Source organism: Homarus americanus, unplaced genomic scaffold, assembly GCF_018991925.1.
Source record: "Homarus americanus isolate GMGI-L3 unplaced genomic scaffold, GMGI_Hamer_2.0 scaffold31037, whole genome shotgun sequence".
Taxonomy (NCBI): Eukaryota; Metazoa; Arthropoda; class Malacostraca; order Decapoda; family Nephropidae; genus Homarus; species Homarus americanus.
This window is the reverse complement of record NW_024722227.1, coordinates 21,202,594-21,208,345: the sequence shown is the minus strand read 5'-3', so window position 1 is coordinate 21,208,345 and position 5,752 is coordinate 21,202,594. Positions and strand designations below refer to the sequence as shown.

The following is a 5,752-nucleotide window of genomic DNA, read 5'->3' as shown; positions in this document are numbered from 1 at the left end:
TCTAAAGCTTTGTGTAATTCACATCTTCAGGGGTAGTACAGACTGTCTGTACTCACCCTGAAATTCAACAGCACCTACAGTGATTTACTTGCATATATATATATATATATATATATATATATATATATATATATATATATATATATATATATATATATATATATATATATATATATATATATATATATATATATATATATATATATATATATATATATATATATATATATATATATATATATATATATATATATATATATATATATATATATATATTATTAGCTTTAATCCTCTATGTTACTTGCAGACAATTCTTTGAAGCTGGATGATGAGCTGTACGAGGTGAAGCCTGGTCTCTCCAGCTACGCCGATGATCCTGTTGAGGTATTTGTTCCCATTCATATTGCTGGAGTGTGTACAACCTCACATGTGGCTGTCTGAGGTCTCTCCAAGTTGTATGTGACCTGTAGTGTGGCTGTGTATGCTGCTGTGTGTGTGTGATACCGAGTATTGCTCTCTTGAATATAAACTTAATTTTTTTTATAAGAGAGCTTGCTGTCAGAAAACATTGTGGTGTGCTGCTTCTTGTTATTTTTAAATTTTCTCTGTGTAGATGTCATTCTGTATACAGTGGTCCCTCAGTTAACGAACACAATTCGTTCCACAGAGTCATTCGTTAGCCGAAAATTTTGTTAACCTGATATTATTTCAATGGGATATTGGGTAATTAGTTCCAACTCACAGAAAAAGTATGCATATAAAATTACTGTATACCAGTACAGTAATAGATTTAACAAAACATTAAATATAAACTAAATACAGTACTGTACTGTACAGTTTACTGTATAATAATGAATAAAAAACAATAGAATACTATACTGTATCTTAACTTACTTTGAGGTGTGTATGTCGTATTCCCGACAGCTTTGATTATGGTACATATCAAACAACTGATTGTAGAGGCATTTGATGATGACATGCCATATTCTTTACAGAGTGCATTGGTTCTAATGCCTTCTTCATGTTTCATAATAATTTCTGCACTGTATATTATTAATATGTTAACTAAATTTCAGAATGACCAATAATTTTAATGCAAAAATGCAAAAATATTCAAGAGACCAACAAAATCGATGTTCACTCCACTGTAAACAAAGTTAAAGTGAGAAGCGTTGTTGGGTGATTCAATCAGCTGATGTGCGCACAAAAACTGTTCCCTGTACTGTCTGTATTATCAATATGTTAACTAAATTTCAGAATGACCAATAATTTTATTATAAAAATGCAGAAATATTCAAGAGACCAACTTTCTTGATATTTACTCCACTGGAAACAAATGTAAACATACAGTAGGCTCTCGCCAATAACGACTTCCACAATAACGCTTTTGACAATAACGGTAAGTTACAATAGATACCCATTTTCGATAATAACGTCTGGATTCTCTGATAACGGAGATTTTGTGGGAAGCGTCCGTGCGCATCAATGATAGCGTTTGTTTGCCGCCATGCTGATAGCGTGGTTGTCCGCCTCCCACCACTTCGGCTCTGTGGAATACAGCGCTGCACCCAGATGTGAGATTTTCGCCTCTATAACCAGTGGTTGTTAGGGTCGATCAATAATGGCTTCGCATTTTGCCTGTGGGGGTTAGGGAGGTGGTGGGCGGAGTGATTTGCCGCCTGAATGCCGGGAACTTTTAAAGTGAATGAGAAAAAAAAATCCCAAAGCTAAGAGTCAAAGCCACAAGAAGCGTGCTTACTTGATCAAGGATAAAGAACAGATTGTTGAGCTCATTGAAAGTGGTGCATGTAACATTGATATTGTGAGGAAATTGAACTGTCCTGAGTCTACAGTGCAAAAATATTAAGGTAGTGATGGAAATGTGAAATGGGCTATGAATGATAAAAGTGATTGAAACAGGTTGTCAGTGATAACAGAGCATTTTCTTTTGAAATGGTTAGCTTGTAGAATGAAAGACAGTGCAAGTCTTAGTGACCCTCAGATATGGAACAATCATCACAAGCACCTCAAAAACTCCCCCAAGCTGAGTGTTATAATACTCAATACTCTTTGATGATTGATTACCAATTCTTTTTATTTCAGCAAACAAAAAGTTTTAGGAGGGCTTCTAAGGGGGAAAAATTGGGTGAAATTCTTGGGGCGGCAGCACCAATAAACCGACTTTCATGTATTTTAATGTCACACAAATAACGTTTTCGGTGATAACGGCGTTTTTCAGGCACCTATTAACGTTATTGGAGAGAGCCTACTGTAGAACCAATTACTGTATTGGCGGACTGGCCGATCTGCTGATGCGCACACTTGTCGTGGGATTTCGTTAATCGAACTGAAAATCCTTATGGGAGCTAATTCATTAACCGAAATTTTGTTAATCAAACCGTTCGTCAACCAAGAGACCACTTTATTATTATTATTATTATTATTTATTATTATTATTATTATTTATGTTTTTGTTCAATTTGATGCTTATCTGAGGTGTGCATTTTCTTTATTCCGTCCAAAGCCTGCTGCCTCTTTGTTTTTAGCTATGTTTTAGAATGAGGAAAAAAAATCCTTAATTTTGCATTTAGGCATTGTCTTCACTGTTTTATTTAGAATTTTATTGAGTCTTGTTCAGTCACTCAATCAATCGATCAATAAAATCACCTTCCTTATATCTCAGGGTTGACAATGACTGTTCCTCTCTCTAAATGTTTTTGGTCTGTTCCTACCATTGTCCTCCTATCCTCAACTTTGCAAATTAATATTTCTGTTGTTATTCCTTCATCCCTAATTATATGACCAAAGCAGTTCACTCTTTATAATTCTGTAAATTTTAAGTATTACTTGAAGTTTTTAACATGTTGCAGGGAGCCAAATCATTATTGCCATTGCTGGAGCTTGCCAAGGGCCGCATTCCTCGCCAGGCTTGGGCTTCCACACCCTTGGTCTTGAAAGCTACGGCAGGTCTTCGACTCCTTCCAAGTGAGAAGGCTGAGGCACTACTACAGGAGGTGTGTACAATATTCCTCTTCACTCTGTGGTAGTGTACTCCAGTGTGAGAATCCTGGTGTAATGTTGAGGAGAGATGATAGTACAGTACAGTGCTGGTCTTTGTAGCATGCTAGAGCTGGTAACCTTCATCCAAATAAGTTTATCTTATTTTATCATAATTGTGATGTATTATTCCCTAGGGCTCCATTCTGAAAGTTTGCCAAATAAGCTGAATTAACTGATATCTCCTCTGGAAATGTGCTGCTGCTTACTAGGATGTGTTGTAGATATGTATTTTATGTTAAGTCTGAATAGAATTAATTATTGATTCTAAGTTAATTAGTTCATACAGGTGTTGACCATTATACGATTGATTGATATACGATCAATCAGCTTTACGATGTTAAGAAATTAAAGCTAAATACAGTCAACCCTCGAAGATATGGACCCTGGAAATCTGGATTTCGGAACATCCGGACAAAAAATTTGAGGATTCTGGGCTAAGAAGCCTCCTAGAAGTTTCCCTAAGAAACATTCCCAAACCAAAGCAAAGAACATTTTAGGCCCGTGGGCGCTGCTTGACCCGTCAGCTGCTTGGACACAGGTGCCCGAGGAGGTGGGAAACATAAACAGATTTGACAATTGTTGTTTGTGGTAATATTATTTCATTCACTCTGGTAATGATACAATGTTTCTTATTATGTTATCATAGGTAAATGCATGGTTTATATACGGTTATTTGTTTATCACAACATTAGTACTGTATTTTTGGTGTTTCTTATATCATTTATTATTATTTGCCGGAAAATCCGGACAATCGGCTTTTCCGGACAGGTGGTCCCTCCTTTTAGTCCGGATCTTCGAGGGTTCACTGTACTGCTATGTGATGGCCAAGATCAGATTTATGATGGTCACTACCCGATGGGCTCTGATGCTTGTTTACAAAACACGCGTTTGTCAGGCATCACATGTTTCTTCCACAATAACCTTGGTGATCCTCCAAGTGGCAGCTGGAGGATCACAACTTACTACATTATCTCAACCAGAGCCATATAGGGTAAATTAAAGTCAATATTTATTTTGTATAATTTTATTGTTTTTGTCTTCATTTATAAATTATTTGAATTATTTAGACATTTAATTATTATAACAGCAGGATATACAGGTGCTCCTCTACTTATAAACGAGTTACGTTCCTGAGGCTTGTTTGTAAGTCCAACTTTACTCCTGTAGATACCAAACATATTGTAAAAAATGGAAAGATTATGGATATTTAGTACAGCTATATCCTTTAATACAGCTTTAAAACTTGGCTCACTCATCTCCTCTTAGGTAATGTTTGTTCTATCTGGAATTTTCTCCAAAATAATCCAATCTCATCTGCATTAAACACCTGTTCTGGCAGGTAACCCCCCTCAGTGATGATGTTTGTATCTCTTAAAGTTTGTAAGTTGAACATTCTTAAGTAGAGGAGCACCTGTACAGTAAACCCTTGAAAACTCATAATTCAATCTAAATTGGAATGGCAGTAAAATGTTCAACTGTTTGGTGTAGCTTAAGTTGATGGCGTCGCTGAAGTTGATGGTGTAGCTTCAGTTGATGGTGTAGCTTAAGTTGATGGCGTCGCTGAAGTTGATGGTGTAGCTTCAGTTGATGGCATAGCTGAAGTTGATGGCGTAGCTGAAGTTGATGGCATAGCTGAAGTTGATGGTGTAGCTTCAGTTGATGGCGTAGCTGAAGTTGATGGTGTAGCTTCAGTTGATGGCGTAGCTGAAGTTGATGGCGTAGCTGAAGTTGATGGCAGAGCTTAAGTTGATGGTGTAGCTTCAGTTGATGGTGTAGCTTAAGTTGATGGTGTAGCTTAGGTTGATGGTGTAGCTTAGGTTGATGGTGTAGCTTCAGTTGATGATGTAGCTTCAGTTGATGGTGTAGCTTAAGTTGATGGCGTAGCTGAAGTTGATGGTGTAGCTGAAGTTGATGGTGTAGCTTAGGTTGATGGCGTAGCTTAAGTTGATGGTGTAGCTTAAGTTGATGGTGTAGCTTCAGTTGATGGTGTAGCTTCAGTTGATGGCGTAGCTTAAGTTGATGGCGTAGCTTAAATTGATGATGTAGCTGAAGTTGATGGTGTAACTGAAGTTGATGGCGTAGCTTGAGTTGATGGTGTAGCTTAGGTTGATGTGAGCTGAAGTTGATGGTGTAGCTTAGGTTGATGGTAGCTTAGGTTGATGGCGTAGCTGAAGTTGATGGCGAGCTTGAGTTGATGGCGTAGCTTCAGTTGATGGTGTAGCTTGTTGATGGTGTAGCTTAGGTTGATGGCGAGCTGAAGTTGATGGTGTAGTTGTTGATGGTGTAGCTTGGTTAATGGTGTAGTCGTTGATGGTGTTGCTTCAGTTGATGGCGAGTTTGCTGATGGCGTAGCTGAAGTTGATGGCGAGCTTGTTGATGATGTAGCTGAAGTTGATGGTGTAACTGAAGTTGATGGCTAATAAGTTGATGGTGTAGCTTAGGTTGATGGCGTAGCTGAAGTTTATGGTGTAGCTTAGGTTGATGGTGTAGCTTAGGTTGATGGCGTAGCTGAAGTTGATGGCGTAGCTTCAGTTGATGGTGTAGCTTAAGTTGATGGCGTAGCTTAAGTTGATGGCGTAGCTTCAGTTGATGGTGTAGCTTGTTGATGGTGTAGCTGAAGTTGATTGTGTAACTGAAGTTGATGGCATAGCTTGTTGATGGTGTAGCAAGTTGATGGTGTAGCTTAGGTTGA

At 37.7% G+C, this 5,752-nt stretch overlaps 1 long non-coding RNA gene across 1 annotated transcript; it reads left to right on the top strand.

Moving 5' to 3' along the window:
- The first annotated feature begins 301 nt into the window (after positions 1-301).
- Positions 302-3,016, top strand: LOC121862417. Its single transcript, XR_006088226.1, has 2 exons — positions 302-384; positions 2,871-3,016. It is a non-coding gene; the product is annotated as an uncharacterized LOC121862417 (long non-coding RNA).
- The last annotated feature ends 2,736 nt before the right edge of the window (positions 3,017-5,752 follow it).